The 17,423-nt window shown below is 39.1% G+C and overlaps 1 non-coding gene and 1 pseudogene across 1 annotated transcript; both read right to left on the bottom strand.

The window, feature by feature from the left end:
• LOC116747218 overlaps window positions 1–17,423 on the bottom strand; it is a 141,580-nt pseudogene that overhangs the window by 104,019 nt on the left and 20,138 nt on the right.
• On the bottom strand, window positions 531–602 carry TRNAA-UGC. The gene has a single exon. It is a non-coding gene; the product is annotated as a tRNA-Ala (tRNA).

The following is a 17,423-nucleotide window of genomic DNA, read 5'->3' as shown; positions in this document are numbered from 1 at the left end:
ACCATTAAATGCCCAGTGCCAAACATAGTACAAGGCACATAGTAGATGCTCAAAAAATATTTTTCTTCCAGTTTTATTGAGATATAATTGACCTACAGCACTGTATAAGTTTAAGGTGTACAGAACAATGGTTTGACTTATATATATCATGAAGTGATTATCACAATAAGTTTAGTGAACATCTGGGACTTCCCTGGCCATCCAGTGGTTAAAACTCCGTGCTTCCAATGCAGGGGGCGTGGGTTCCATCCCTGGTTGGGGAACTAAGATCCCACATGCCATGCAGTGTGGCCAAAGAAAACCCAAACAAACAAACAAACAAAAAGTTCAGTGAACATCCATCACCTCATATAGATACAACATTAAAGAAGTAGAAAAAACAAATATTTTTCCTTGGATTTTCTCTCTTAACTTTCGTATATAACGTACAGCAGTGTTAATTATATTTATCTCGATGTAATAATTTTTTAAACTCAGATCTTCACTTGCATTAGCCATATTTTCCAAGAATTAAACAAGGAGAAATCAAGTGGAGATGCTGGGGATCGAACCCAGGACCTCATACATGCAAAGCAGGTGCTCTAGCACTGAGCTACATCCCCATGTTGATGTAATCATTTTTAATAAACTTTGTCAGTGTATAACCAAAGAAACTTGCCTGAGCCAAACCATTTTACCTTAAAAAAAGCAATATTATGTCATGTGTATGTAATTTTGATACAGGAAATTGGAGAATATCATAGATAGTAGTTCAACTATGGCTTTATAAAAGATATAATATTTTATCCTCCATAGAGGCAGTAAAACCACAATTCACAAAACATTTTCATAGGAAAAGTGACAGCAGGTTATATGGAGAAAACAGAGGTATAATGATCCAGGAATCCATTCCTTTATGAGGATCCAATTAAATTATGTATTATTTATATGTTTGATTATAAAAATTATATAAGCTCATTATTGATACTTTAGAATATATATTTATACTATCAGAGATAACAACTTTTCCACGTAGGGTCACTAATTTTCCAGTCTTTCTTTTAGAGTAAACTGGATATACAGTTCTGTATTATTCCGATTTACATTATATAATCAACATTTTCCCACATTTTTCCAAATAAAACTTAAAGGCCTGCATTTTATGCGATCACATGAATGTGCTCTAATTTATTTTATTCCATTCCCTACAGTTAAATGTTTACATTTTTCTTTTTCTTATTATACAATAACTCTGAGAGGGTCATCATTATTTATTAATATACGTTTGTATTTATGATTATTTCTTTATGATATAGTCACCAAAGTATAATTTCTATGTCATACTTCTTGAAAATTTTTGAAGGTTGCTATAGATTGCTGTTTCTTTCCATAAGTTTATAAAATTTGTACTAATTTATAGTTCTGCCAGCAATATTTGGTTCTTGTTTCATAAAACTTTGTCATCCTTGAGCATCAGTATCTTTTATAATTTAATAGGTAACAAATGGTATATATAACTATTTAGTTTTGTATTTCTTTGATTACAATTTTTAATGTTTATATCATAATTTTTGATGTATATGGGCATGATTTTTGTTTAGTTCCTACTTTTTAAATCAGCATCTCAGTTTTCTTAATATATGAAAAGATTTAATTATAAAAAATGCTTTTACATTTCCAACCAACTATTATATAAAGCAAAAATCCTCTTTCCTAATATGTATCTATTGTTAACACTTTTCTTGATAGTACTGGTGTAATTTTATTTTACTTCATATAACATTTGAACATGGAATTGACAAGCCAGGGTTCTCATTGCTGACTCCACCATATCTTTTTGTGTGACCTTGAAAATGTAGACAACAGATTTTATTCTAATGCAGAGACAGCTGGTGCCCACCCATTCATCCATTCACTCATTTATTCATTCTTAAGTCATTATTTTAATGAGTACCCCATGGAGAGAACTTGGAAATTTTCCATCCCTACATCTCTCCCAAAGCTGCTGGATGCCTGGAATTTAACCATTAGAGAATCATTTTAGGGACTATTGATCTGGGGACAGAGCTATCAAGAGGTTTAACTGTAAAAAGTCAAGCAACAGGCAAACAGCTGCCTCCTTCTATCCATTAAATCACATTCTTCCACTGCCTTCCAATACACCAAGCAGGGCTTTGAGGAAAATTCCTTCCCTAGGGTTTCTCATCCTTTCTTCTCATTTCATGGCTTTGGATTTATATTGGGAGGATCATGGTGAGCTTTCATTAGATTATTTGGGGGTAAAGGATGGTTGCTTTCCTGACGAGCCATAGGTAAAGAAGCTCAGCGTACAATTTACTTCATGCCTAGTCACCTCATGAGGTACTGGGGTAGGAGTCCCATTACCTTTCTCCTGAATAAGAGTAGCATCCTCTTCTGGGTTTTAGGTGGGCTTGGGGCCTGGATGCGTCTGTCTCAGGGCCAGGACTGGGATGACAGGATCGGACAGAGCCTGGGTTAGGATAAGGGAAGTGACTGAGTTATTCAAGTGCAGGGTTGGATCCCATATTTATTTAAACTTTTGCCCATCATAGATTTTTCATTGATTTCAAATTTTTAAAATATTACATTAGAATAATGTGCATTTTGATTTACTGATTTTTTTTTTTTTTTTGGCCACGCCACATGGCATGCGGGATCCTAGTTCTCTGATCAGGTATCAAAGCCACGCTCTCTTCAGTGGAAGCGCAGAGTCATAACCACTGGACCACCAGGGAAGTCCAATTTACTGATGTTTTTGATGGCTCCTAAAATTCTGTGCCCTCGTTGAGTGCCTCAGTTGCTTGATCGTAATCCTGGCTCTGATTTTATTTCCTAGAGACGGAGGGAGCTTATCATTACCTTCAAGCTTGATATTAACCAAAGCTGGATGATTCCCAAATCCAACCCCAGCTGTCACTTTTGGAGAAAGTTTTGGCTTCCTTCCATATCCATCTGCTCTGGCCACTGGGTGTATTCCACATGTTTGAGTCTATGTCCTGGTCTATATCCTGTGACAATTCAGCAATTATCTCTCATTTGGCATTCATCTTGGCTGAACAATAAAACAATAGCAAAAGGTACCATGCACTTTGGAGACCTCCACAGACTTCTTTGGTTCAGGAACTTGGGGTAGGTGGAGTTGGGGATGGTGGGCAGCAGGACATATTCCTTCAAGGCTCTGAAGCGGCAGGGGCCTGCAGAAGGTACACTATTACAGGGATTCTTAAACCTGGCTACATACTACAATCACCTGAAGAGCTTTCAAAAATACCTACGTCTGGGTTCTACCCTCAGCTTTTCATTTAATTGGTCTGGGGTAGAACTGAGGCGCTGGGGTTTTGTAAAGCTCCTCAGATGATATTAATGTGAAACCAAACTCGAAAACCACTGTCTTTCATTACTCAGGGGCCAGCTGAGGCTCACTCTGAAGGGCATGAGAAGCAGATTATTATGGATCTGAAGAATCAAGTGAATAGTTTCTAAGGGTTTGGGTGAAGAAATGTCTTGTACAGCGAAAATTGGTAGCAGTGAGAGGGAGGGTGGGGAGAAAGTTTCAGTATTTCCCTAAGATTTGCTCAGTGCTATGTCCCAATTCATTATCGATGTTGGGAGCTGAATACTCTTTTTCCCACTGAGTGCCCAAACTTCTGTTGAGTTTTGTTTTTGAGGTATAACCCTGGTCTCTGCTTATAATCAGATTTGAAGCTATAGAATCTCACCAAGTGAGTTTCTAAATGTATTTTAAACATTTACCAAGGAGCTTCTTCCAAAATATGTATTCTTTTTTTTTTTTTTTTGCGGTACACGGGCCTCTCACTGTTGTGGCCTCTCCCATGCGCAGGCTCAGTGGCCACGGCTCACAGGCCCAGCCGCTGCGCGGCATGTGGGATCTTCCCGGACCGGGGCCCGAACCCGCGTCCCCTGCATCGGCAGGCGGACTCTCAACCACTGCGCCACCAGGGAAGCCCTGGTGTGTGTTTTGAATACCTTGAGAGACATGTTTCTGCTGCCAGTTTTAGGCTAGAGTGTAAAATTTCTAGTAAACATCAATGTCAATTTCAAAGCCATAACCCCTTGCCTTCAGAAAATCCTCTCCATTTTAGAGTTGGAAATAAGAGAGCACCGATGTGGAGAGGGGCTGATATTGCTTCTCAGGTCCTCAATGACCATAATGACGTGAAGAAGATGGAACAGTTTCTATCTTCATTACCCTAATAGGACTTTGAGGACTATTAGGGCAATGAAGATTAATAGTTCCATTACTCTTTCACTTTCGTGCTAAACCAAAGCCACAGATCACTGAGGAGAAAAAGGTATCCCAAATATTATGTAATTGTCATTGACTGCAAACAACGAGGCACTCCATTTGGTTTCTTGCACTAAGTTTGGTTTCAGTCTTTGCTGGGTAACCAGAACTTTCTGTGGTCCAGATGATACTGCTGAAAATGATCAGCATACTGTCCTCTATTTTGAGGTTTATTAAAAGCAGCTCTTGTTCTGTTGAGACGTCTTGAGAGTGGTGGAAGGATGGGATGCCAGGGCTGTTTCTCTCTCCTACATTTGGGAATTCTTGATAGAATAATTTTCTGAAACTTTGCATTAAGGTCAAAGGACTTCCACTGGGAGGTTCTGAGTCATGGTAATTACCTAGAAAAATACTGATGTAGTATATTTTTTGTCTTGTTTCACAACAGCATAATGGGAATTTACCTGGTACTTTTCCTAAACTGCTGCCTCAGTTTTCATGTCAACACATTGGAGTTGAACTGCATGATCTCAAAGCTCCCATCCAACTCAAAATATTCTATGATTTGGTGATTTCTAGCTAAAGTTGGGTGAGTTAATGCATGAAGTTTTTACTTCATATCTAGGAAGACAAAATAATTTTTCTGACAACAAATTCAGCATATCAATGCTGTAATGTTGCTATCTGTATACTTATTAAACTTTATTTTTTTCTAAAGACCTTAAAGCACTTTGACATTTCTTAGACTTTATCTCTGAAGCTGAGTCTACGCCTTATTTCATTAATTCTCACCATGTGTGTTTGAGCAAAGGTGACAGGAAGGTTATTATCCTTGTTTCACAGATGAAAACACAAGGTGAGTTAAATTACAATCTTCAAGGCATTGAGGGATAAAAAGGAAAATAAAGACTAGGACTCAGCCTGTATGGCGAGGGGAAGGAGGAAAGAAAAAGAAGCTGCTGGTAGCTGAATTTGGGTATGGGATGTGGGGACAGAGCCTCTATGGGGCCTGTTGCCAGGAAGCTACTTGAAAAATAAAGAGTAGGAGGTAGTAGGTAGTAGTGGTCAGATTGATCATGATTCTGTCTGCCCAGCCCAGATTCTAAGAACTTTTCTAAGAATTAAATGCTAAATGTGAAAGCGGACCTAGTAAGTTTTCTACCCTAGTGTTTTACCCAATACCTAATTTTCCTCTAAAAGCAGCAATTATTGCTAAGTCTTACAGTGCTTGGTATGTCATATGCATTATCTTAGCTAAATATTCATGGGTTGGTACCATTATTGTGTCCATTATACAGCTAAAGAAGCTGAACTCCAAGTCCAGGTCACACAGCCTGTAAGTGGAAAAACTAGCACCTGAATCTAGATCTGTCCCAACTCAAACCTGTGCTTTACAAAACTGCTTTCTTTTTTTTTTTTATTTTGAATATTTTTATTTTGGAAACCAATGGGGCCCTGCACTTAATATCAGATACCTTAGCTTTAAAGCTATCTATACTTTTTCTCTAGACTTTTTCTTTTTTTTTTTTTTTTTTTTTTTTTTTTTTTTTTTTTTTAAACATCTTTATTGGGGTATAATTGCTTTACAATGGTGTGTTAGTTTCTGCTTTATAACAAAGTGAATCAGCTATACATATACATATGTTCCCATATGTCTTCCCTCTTGCGTCTCCCTCCCTCCCACTCTCCCCATCCCACCCTTCCAGGCTGTCACAAAGCACCGAGCTAATATCCCTGTGCCTTGCGGCTGCTTCCCCCCAGCTATCTACCTTACTACGTTTGTTAGTGTGTATATGTCCATGACTCTCTCTCGCCCTATCAAAACTCACCCCTCCCCCTCCCCATACCCTCAAGTCCGTTCTCCAGGAGGTCTGCGTCTTTATTCCTATCTTACCCCTAGGTTCTTCATGACATTTTTTTCCCTTAAATTCCATATATATGTGTTAGCATACGGTATTTGTCTTTTTCTTTCTGACTTACTTCACTCTGTATGACAGACTCTAGGTCTATCCATCTCATTACAAATAGCTCAATTTCATTTCTTTTTAAGGCTGAGTAATATTCCATTGTGTATATGTGCCACATCTTCTTTATCCATTCATCCGATGATGGGCGCTTAGGTTGTTTCCATGTCCTGGCTATTGTAAATAGAGCTGCAATGAACATTTTGGTACATGACTCTTTTTGAATTTTGGTTTTCTCAGGGTATATGCCAAGTAGTGGGATTGCTGGGTCATATGGTAATTCTATCTGTAGTTTTTTAAGGAACCTCCATACTGTTCTCCACAGTGGCTGAACCAATTCACATTCCCACCAGCAGTGCAAGAGTGTCCCCTTTTCTCCACACCCTCTCCAGCATTTATTGTTTCTAGATTTTTTGATGATGGCCATTCTGACTGGTGTGAGATGATATCTCATTGTAGTTTTGATTTGCATTTCTCTAATGATTAATGATGTTGAGCATTCTTTCATGTGTTTGTTGGCATTCTGTATATCTTCTTTGGAGAAATGTCTATTTAGGTCTTATGCCCATTTTTGGATGGGGTTGTTTGTTTTTTTGTTATTGAGCTGCATGAGCTGCTTGTAAATTTTGGAGATTAATCCTTTGTCAGTTGCTTCATTTGCAAATGTTTTCTCCCATTCTGAGGGTTGTCTTTTGGTCTTGGTTATGGTTTCCTTTGCTGTGCAAAAGCTTTGAAGTTTCATTAGGTCCCATTTGTTTATTTTTGTTTTTATTTCCATTACTCTAGGAGGTGGGTCAGAAAGGATCTTGCTGTGATTTATGTCATAGAGTGTTCTTCCTATGTTTTCTTCTAAGAGTTTGATAGTTTCTGGCCTTACATTTAGGTCTTTAATCCATTTTGAGCTTATTTTTGTGTATGGTGTTAGGGAGTGATCTAATCTCATACTTTTACATGTACCTGTCCAGTTTTCCCAGCACCATTTATTGAAGAGGCTGTCCTTTCTCCACTGTACATTCCTGCCTCCTTTATCAAAGATAAGGTGTCCATATGTGCGTGGGTTTATCTCTGGGCTTTCTATCCTGTACCACTGATCTATCTTTCTGTTTTTGTGCCAGTACCATACTGTCTTGATTACTGTTGCTTTGTAATATAGTCTGAAGTCAGGGAGCCTTATTCCTCCAGCTCCTTTTTTCGTTCTCAAGATTGCTTTGGCTATTCGGGGTCTTTTGTGTTTCCATACAAATTGCGAACTTTTTTGTTCTAGTTCTGTGAAAAATGCCAGTGGTAGTTTGATAGGGATTGCATTGAATCTGTAGATTGCTTTGGGTAGTAGAGTCATTTTCACAATGTTGATTCTTCCCATCCAAGAACATGGTATATCTCTCCATCTATTTGTATCATCTTTAATTTCTTTCATCAGTGTCTTATAATTTTCTGCATACAGGTCTTTCGTATCCTTAGGTAGGTTTATTCCTAGATATTTTATTCTTTTTGTTGCAATGGTAAATGGGAGTGTTTTCTTGATTTCACTTTCAGATTTTTCATCATTAGTATATAGGAATGCCAGAGATTTCTGTGCATTAATTTTGTATCCTGCTACTTTACCAAATTCATTGATTAGCTCTAGTAGTTTTCTGGTAGCATCTTTAGGATTCTCTATGTATAGTATCATGTCATCTGCAAACAGTGACAGCTTTACTTCTTCTTTTCCGATTTGGATTCCTTTTATTTCCTTTTCTTCTCTGATTGCTGTGGCTAAAACTTCCAAAACTATGTTGAATAAGAGTGGTGAGAGTGGGCAACCTTGTCTTGTTCCTGATCTTAGTGGAAATGCTTTCAGTTTTTCACCATTGAGGATGATGTTTGCTGTGGGCTTGTCATATATGGCTTTTATTATGTTTAGGAAAGTTCCCTCTATGCCTACTTTCTGGAGGGTTTTTATCATAAATGGGTGTTGAATTTTGTCGAAAGCTTTCTCTGCATCTATTGAGATGATCATATGGTTTTTCTCCTTCAATTTGTTAATATGGTTTATCACATTGATAGATTTGCGTATATTGAAGAATCCTTGCATTCCTGGAATAAACCCCACTTGATCATGGTGTATGATCCTTTTAATGTGCTGTTGGATTCTGTTTGCTAGTATTTTGTTGAGGATTTTTGCATCTATGTTCATCAGTGATATTGGCCTGTAGTTTTCTTTCTTTGTGACATCCTTGTCTGGTTTTGGTATCAAGGTGATGGTGGCTTCGTAGAAGGAATTTGGGAGTGTTCCTCCCTCTGCTATATTTTGGAAGAGTTTGAGAAGGATAGGTGTTAGCTCTTCTCTAAACGTTTGATAGAATTCACCTGTGAAGCCATCTGGTCCTGGGCTTTTGTGTGTTGGAAGGTTTTTAATCACAGTTTCAATTTCAGTGCTTGTGATTGGTCTGTTCATATTTTCTATTTCTTCCTGATTCAGTCTTGGCAGGTTGTGCATTTCTAAGAATTTGTCCATTTCTTCCAGATTGTCCATTTTATTGGCATAGAGTCGCTTGTAGTAATCTCTCATGATTTTTTTTATTTCTGCAGTGTCAGTTGTTACTTCTCCTTTTTCATTTCTAATTCTATTGATTTGAGTCTTCTCCCTTCTTTTCTTGATGAGTCTGGCTAGTGGTTTATCTATTTTGTTTATCTTCTCAAAGAACCAGCTTTTAGTTTTATTGATCTTTGCTATTGTTTCCTTCATTTCTTTTTCATTTATTTCTGATCTGATTTTTATGATTTCTTTCCTTCTGCTAGCTTTGGGGTTTTTTTGTTCTTCTTTCTCTAATTGCTTGAGGTGCAAGGTTAGGTTGTTTATTCGAGATGTTTCCTGCTTCTTAAGGTGGGCTTGTATTGCTATAAACTTCCCCCTTAGAACTGCTTTTGCTGCATCCCATAGGTTTTGGGTCGTTGTGTCTCCATTGTCATTTGTTTCTAGGTATTTTTTTATTTCCTCTTTGATTTCTTCAGTGATCACTTCATTATTAAGTAGTGTATTGTTTAGCTTCCATGTGTTTGTATTTTTTAAAGATCTTTTCCTGTAATTGATATCTAGTCTCATGGCGTTGTGGTCGGAAAAGATACTTGATACAATTTCAGCTTTCTTAAATTTACCAAGGCTTGATTTGTGACCCAAGATATGATCTATCCTGGAGAATGTTCCATGAGCACTTGAGAAAAATGTGTATTCTGTTGTTTTTGGATGGAGTGTCCTATAAATATCAATTAAGTCCATCTTGTTTAATGTATCATTTAAAGCTTGTGTTTCCTTATTTATTTTCATTTTGGATGATCTGTCCATGGGTGAAAGTGGGGTGTTAAAGTCCCCTACTATGAATGTGTTACTGTCGATCTCCCCTTTTATGGTTGTTAGTATTTGCCTTATGTATTGAGGTGCTCCTATGTTGGGTGCATAAATATTTACAATTGTTATATCTTCTTCTTGGATCGATCCCTTGATCATTATGTAGTGTCCTTCTTTGTCCCTTTTAATAGTCCTTATTTTAAAGTCTATTTTGTCTGATATGAGAATTGCTACTCCAGCTTTCTTTTGGTTTCCATTTGCATGGAATATCTTTTTCCATCCCCTTACTTTCAGTCTGTATGTGTCTCTAGTTCTCAAGTGGGTCTCTTGTAGACAGCATATATAAGGGTCTTGTTTTTGTATCCATTCAGCCAATCTGTGTCTTTTGGTGGGAGCATTTAGTCCATTTACATTTAAGGTAATTATCGATATGTATGTTCCAATTTCCATTTTATATATTGTTTTGGGTTCGCTACTATAGGTCATTTCCTTCTCTTGTGTTTCGTGTCTAGAGAAGTTCCTTTAGCATTTGTTGTAAAGCTGGTTTGGTGGTGCTGAACTCTCTCAGCTTTTGCTTGTCTGTAAAGGTTTTAATTTCTCCATCAAATGTGAATGAGATCCTTGCTGGGTAGAGTAGTCTTGGTTGCAGGCTATTCTCCTTCAGCACTTTCAGTATGTCCTGCCACTCCCTTCTGGCTTGTAGGGTTTCTGCTGAGAGATCAGCTGTTAACCTTATGGGGATTCCCTTGTGTGTTATTTGTTGTTTTTCCCTTGCTGCTTTTAATATGCTTTCTTTGTATTTAATTTTTGACAGTTTGATTAATATGTGTCTTGGCGTGTTTCTCCTTGTATTTATCCTGTATGGGACCCTCTGTGCTTCCTGGACTTGATTAACTATTTCCTTTCCCATATTAGGGAAGTTTTCAACTATAATCTCTTCAAATATTTTCTCAGTCCCTTTCTTTCTTTCTTCTTCTTCTGGAACCCCTATAATTCGAATGTTGGTGCGTTTCATGTTGTCCCAGAGGTCTCTGAGACTGTCCTCAGTTCTTTTCATTCTTTTTTCTTTATTCTGCTCTGCAGTAGTTATTTCCACTACTTTATCTTCCAGGTCACTTATCCGTTCTTCTGCCTCAGTTATTCTGCTATTGATCCTATCTAGAGTGATTTTAATTTCATTTATTGCATTGTTCATCGTTGCTTGTTTCGTCTTTAGTTCTTGTAGGTCCTTGTTAAATGTTTCTTGCATTTTGTCCATTCTACTTCCAAGATTTCGGATCATCCTTACTATCATTATTCTGAATTCTTTTTCAGGTAGATTGCCTATTTCCTCTTCATTTGTTAGGTCTGGTGGGTTTTTATCTTGCTCCTTCATCTGCTGTGTGTTTTTCTGTCTTCTCATTTTGCTTATCTTACTGTGTTTGGGGTCTCCTTTTTGCAGGCTGCACTTTCGTAGTTCCCGTTGTTTTTGATGTCTGTCTCCAGTGGCTAAGGTTGTTTCAGTGGGTTGTGTAGGCTTCCTGGTGGAGGGGACTAGTGCCTGTGTTGTGCTGGATGAGGCTGGATCTTGTCTCTCTAGTGGGCAGGTTCACGTCTGGTGGTGTGTTTTGGGGTGTCTGTGGCCTTATTATGATTTTAGGCAGCCTCTCTGCTAATGGGTGGGGTTGTGTTCCTGTTTTGCTAGTTGTTTGGCATAGGTTGTCCAGCACTGTGGCTTGCTGGTCGTTGAGTGAAGCTGGGTGCTGGTGTTAAGATGGAGGTCTCTGGGATATTTCCACCGTTTAATATTATGTGGAGCTGGGAGGTCTCTTGTTGACCAGTGTCCTGAAGTTGGCTCTCCTACCTCAGAGGCAGAGCCCTGACTCCTGGCTGGAGCACCAAGAGCCTTTCATCCACACAGCTCAGAATAAAAGGGAGGAAAAGTAGGGAGAATTAGTAGAAGTATGAGTAAAGAAAGAAGGAAAGGAGGAAAGGAAGGAAGGAAGAAAGAAGCAAAGAAGGAAAGAAAGGAGGGAGGGAAGGAGGGAGGGAGGAAGGAAGGAAGGAGGGAAAGAAGGAAAAAAGACAGAAAGAAAGATGATACAGTAAAAATAAAATAAAGTATAATATAGTTATTGAATTAAAAATTATTTAGAAAAAAAAAGAAAAAAAAAAAAAGGGACGGATAGAACCTTAGGACAAATGTTGGAAGCAAAGCTATACAGAGAAAATCTTACACAGAAGCATACACATACACCTTCACAAAAAGAGGTAAAGGGGGAAAAATCATAAATCCTGCTCCCTGAGACCACCTCCTCAATTTGGGGTGATTCGTTGTCTAAAGGAGGGAAGGAAGGAAGGAAAGAAAGAAAGAACGAAGGTAAAGTATAATAAAGTTATTACAATTAAACTTAATTATTAAGAAAAAGAATTTTTTAAAAAAAAGTCATGGACGGATAGAGCCCTAGGACAAATGGTGGAAGCAAGAGTATACAGACAGGATCTCACACAGAAGCATACACGTACACATTCACAAAAAGAGGAAAAGGGAAAAAAATCATAGATCTCGCTCCTAAATTCCACCTCTTCAATTTGGGATCATTCCTTGTCTATTCAGGTATTCCACAGATGCAGGGTATATCAAGTTGATTGTGGAGCTTTAATCCGCTGCTTCTGTGGCTGCTGGGAGAGATTTCCCTTTCTCTTCTTTGTTCTCACAGCTCACAGGAGCTCAGCTTTGGATTTGGCCCTGCCTCTGCGTGTAGGTCGCTGGAGGGCGTCTGTTTTTTCGCTCAGACAGGACGGGGTTAAAGGAGCCGCTGATTCGGGGCCTCCGGCTCACTCAGGCCGGGGGTTGGGGGATGGGGGTAGGAGGGGCACTACGTGCGGGGCGGGCCTGCGGCTGCAGAGGCAGCGTGACGTTGCGGCGGAGGCCGGCGTGATGTTGCACCAGCCTGAGACCCGCCGTGCGTACTCCCGGGGAAGTTGTCCCTGGATCCCGGGAACCTGGCAGTGGCGGGCTGCACAGGCTCCGCGGAAGAGGGGTGTGGAGAGTGACCTGTGCTCGCACACAGGCCCCTTGGTGGCGGCAGCAGCAGCCTTAGCGTCTCCCGCCCGTCTCTGGGGTCCGCGGTTTTAGCCGCGGCTCGCGCCCGTCTCTGGGGTTTGCGCTTTCAGCCGCGGCTCGCGCCCGTCTCGGGGGCTCGCGCCCTCAGCCGCGGCTCGCGCCCGTCTCTGGGGTTCGCGCTTTTAGCCGCGGCTCGCGCCCTTCTCTGGAGATCCTTTAAGCAGCGCTCTTAAACCCCTCTCCTCGCGCACCAGGAAACAAAGAGGAAAGAAAAAGTCTCTTGCCTCTTCGGCCGGTGCAGGCTTTTCCCCGAACTCCCTCCCGGCTAGTCGTGGTGCACTAACCCCTTCAGGCTATGTTCAAGCCGCCAACCCCAGTCCTCTCCCTGAGCTCCGTCCAAAACCAAAACCCGAGCCTCAGCTCGCAGCCCCGCCCGCCCCGGCGGGTGAGCAGACAAGCCACTCGGGCTGGTGAGTGCCGGTCGGCACCGATCGTCTGTGCAGGAATCTCCCCGCTTTGCCCTCCGCACCCGTCGCTGTGCACTACTCCGCGGTCCCGAAACTCCCCCCTCCGCCTCCCGCAGTCTCCGCCCGCGGAGGGGCTTCCTAGTGTGTGGAAACTTTTCCTCCTTCACAGCTCCCTCCCACTGGTGCAGGTGCCGTCCTTATTCTTTTGTCTCTGTTTTTTCTTTTGCCCTACCCAGTTACGTGGGGAGTTTCTTGCCTTTTGGGAGGTCTGAGGTCTTCTGCCAGCCTTCAGTAGGAGTTCTGTAGGAGTTGTTCCACGTGTGGATGTATTTCTGGTGTATCCGTGGGGAGGAAGGCGATCTCCGCGTCTTACTCTTCCGCCATCTTCAAGGTCCCCCCCAAAACTGCTTTCTAATGTTTCTCTGATAAGTGATATTCTAAAAGTTTATAGTAATATCATTTTTGTCTGCATACTACATTGCTTTATAAAAATACATTTCAATTTCTTCATGAAAATTTTGAGACCTCTGTCACTTAGTCTACCTACAGAAAAAAACACTTTTCATTTTCTTTCTATGAAAAAGATGAGCAGTGATATTGTGAAAAAATTACAAACAAATGGTATGCAATGTCTCACAACTCTACTGCAATTCATTTCGACAAGTATGTAGGAAGGTCTCATTTGTACCACATAATATGCAGAGAAATATGAATATGAAGATAAATAATAGAGTCTCTATCTTCAAAGAATTTATAATAATTGAAATAGGCCCATTTCTTGGACACAGTAACATGGGTGGCTGCATTATATCCCACTCATTTGGAGTGATGGCATAGATGCTGCACCTTAATGTTTTTTCTGTCTATCCTAGGGATCCAATGAGGAGTATCTACAGAGCAGCTTCCTTCTATGGATGATATTCTTGGGCAGCCTTCACTGGTTGTTTCCCCAGGGCCACAACCCCTTTTCATGACGGTTGTGGACAAACATGGAATAAATAATGAGTTGGCAAAGCCCTGTATCACTGCAGAGGAAGGAGTATGTATGTATTTATGTATTCCAGACATGTGAAATAATATTAGAGAAGATTGAGTCTTCAATGGTACATAGTTTTAAGGTTGGCAAGAAGTGGCTATTGATGGGGAGAAAAGTAAAGGTGGAGAGATCAAAGCAATTCTATGGAAGTGTAAGGAGGTATGAGGAGAGCAGATTTCTTAAGTTGTGGAATGCCATGAAAAGGTACTTAAATTTTGATATGAACAAAATGGAAAGACATTAATCATTGCAGTTCTGAAGGCTGGAATCAGTGCATAGGTAGTAGTTTTCTGTAATCCAGTGGCTTCCAAAATGTGATTCATGGAGCACTTGACTTTTATGGAGTCCTCTCATTAGTGACCCCTGTAGTGTTAATATTTATAAAGTCAGTTCTATCTAGGGTTAAAATAATGTACACATGGAGCTAAGAGTATCTCATAGCAACATACACACAAGGGTTTGATTTTTAAAAAGCTAAGATAAATTATGCAAAAGTTATAGGAATTAAAAGTTTCGTATGCAATTTACTTAAATTTAAATAATTTTTAAAAGCATGGACTATGGATGTCAAGTAATATTTCCGTCATTGCCTAAAGGTATATTCTTAAGAGTTGCAAAGCATTCTTTGTTTCAAAAGTCTGTGGCAACAGACAAGACTGATATCAAACTGAATAATTCATCAGCTAAACTTTGCTCATAGCCATTAGCAGTAATTCTGATGAGTAGGCATACAGAGAACTTGTTCAAACTTTCCTCCTAATTTCAGCATTGAACTTGAATGGTTCTTCAAGATTCAAATTTCAAGTTTGTCAGGATTTTCAATCTCCTCATTAAAAAAAAGTCTAGGAAGGATTTATAACTTGAGAAGACATCCAATATTTATTTTTCCATATGAAATATACATGGATTAAAAATGTTTGGTACTTTATATTTAACATAACTTTATCAGATCCTTTTTGTAAAAGTATATCTTAAATCCCCAAATTTTAATATCTAATTTTTGGCCCATAGGAAAAGCTTAAGAAATATATACTGAATAATTATAGCTTTACACTGCCTATATCTGCCTATATCCAGTCTCAGTCTTCTCTCCACACAATATTCCTTAGAAGCAGAGAAATAAGTGTTAATTTCCTCATTTTTTGGATCAAGGCATTAAGGCTCCAAGACTTAATGATTATCCTAAATTCACATAATTTAATGTTAAAACCAGCATAGCATGCAGGTTACCGAATCCAAGTTCAATGCTCTTATGTCAAATCAGAACATATTATATGATTCGTGTTATCAGTTCTTCAAAAATACTTGGAGGAATTTTACAATACAAGCTACATATAAATGAAATTCACAGCAGAAATAAAAAAGAATAAGATAATAAATATACATGTAGTCATAAACTAATCCATATCCTGTGGTCAAGAATTTACTGTGGATCTAAATTTCCTTGCAGCAATGTAAAAAGTTATATAATTTGCATCATTTGCCAAATGGAAAAACACAGGCAATGTGATATCATGTCACAACCATGCTAAAAACTCTCCCAATGTCTTTTCATTGCACTTACATATAATTCAAACTACACGTGTAGCCTACAAGGCACAACATCCTCTGGCTCCAATTATTTTTCTAGTCTCATCAAGTATTACTTTCCACAATGTTAACTACATTTTAACCTCTCTCTTCCTTCAACATGCCACGCTCATTCCCATCTTCAGGTCTTTGGACTCACTATTCAATCCACTGGCAATACTATTCACCCAGATATTCACTTGACTAGCTCTTTCTTATTATCCAGGTCCTAGGTCAAAAGTCTTAGGTTCTCCTTATTCAAGCCTCAAAGAAATCATAACTGATCACCTTATCTAAATTAGTCATTTCCCCAGCTACTCCCTAATTAATTACCATGGCCTATTTTCTTCATAGCACTTGACCCTCTCTGAAGTTTTCATATTTTTCCTAATTTTTGTTGATTTCTCTTCCCCTCCAAGTTGAATGAAAATTTCACAAGAGTCAAATACTCATGTATCTTTTTTTCCCACTGTTGGATCTCCCGCACCAAGGACAGAGCCAACTGGGCACTCAACTGTAAATGAACAGTCACTGAGATGAACTTTTCTGAAAACTTAATCCTAAAGCCTCATAAATTCTTTTCTTTTCAACTTTTATTTTTTTTATGTTTTTTTAACATCTTTATTGGAGTATAATTGCTTTACAATGGTGTGTTAGTTTCTGCTTTATAACAAAGTGAATCAGCTATACATATACATATATTGCCATATCTCCTCCCTCTTGCATCTCCCTCCCACCCTCCCTATCCCACCCCTCTAGGTGGTCACAAAGCACCTAGTTGATGTCCCTGTGCTATGTGGCTGCTTCCCACTAGCTATCGATTTTACATTTGGTAGTGTATATATGTCCATGCCACTCTCTCACTTCATCCCAGCTTACCCTTCCCCCTCCCCACATCCTCAAGTCCATTCTCTACGTCTTCATCTTTATTCCTGTCTCCCCCTAGGTTCTTCAGAACTTTTTTTTTTTAGATCCCATATATATGTGTTAGCATACGGTATTTGTTTTTCTCTTTCTGACTTACTTCAATCTGTATGACAGACTCTAGGTCCATCTACCTCACTACAAATAACTCAGTTTCATTCCTTTTTATGGCTGAGTAATATTACATTGCATATATGTGCCACATCTTCTTTATACATTCATCTGTCGATGGCCACTTAGGCTGCTTCCATGTCCTGGCTATTGTTAATAGAGCTGCAATGAACATTGTAGTACATGACTCTTTTTGAATTATGATTTTCTCAGGGTATATGCCCAGGAGTGGGATTGCTGGGTTGTATGATAGTTCTATTTGTAGTTTTTTAAGGAACCTCCATACTGTTCCATAGTGGCTGTATCAATTTACATTCCCACCAACAGTGCAAGAGGGTTCCCTTTTCTCCACACCCTCTCAAGCATTTATTGTTTGTAGATTTTTTTGATGATGGCCATTCTGACTCGTGTGAGGTGATACCTCATTGTAGTTTTGATTTGCATTTCTCTAATAATTAGTGATGTTGAGCATCCTTTCATGTGTTTGTTGGCAATTTGTATATCTTCTTTGGAGAAATGTCTATTTAGGTTTTCTACTCATTTTTGGATTGCGTTGTTTGTAAAACTTCAAAAATTTTTAAAAAGACTTTGAAAACATGATGTGATATGGCTTTAGCATCTACTTTTAGAAATATGAAGCCACCACCAGTAGAGATGGGGTAGAATGAAGACAGAGTTTATGGCAGACCTTTGAGTAAAACCAGTATGTAATTGAAGGCCAACTAAATAAGA

This window comes from Phocoena sinus, chromosome X (genome assembly GCF_008692025.1).
Source record: "Phocoena sinus isolate mPhoSin1 chromosome X, mPhoSin1.pri, whole genome shotgun sequence".
In the NCBI taxonomy this organism is placed as follows: Eukaryota; Metazoa; Chordata; class Mammalia; order Artiodactyla; family Phocoenidae; genus Phocoena; species Phocoena sinus.
Note: the sequence above shows the minus strand (reverse complement) of the source record. Positions and strands in the feature narration are given on the sequence as shown.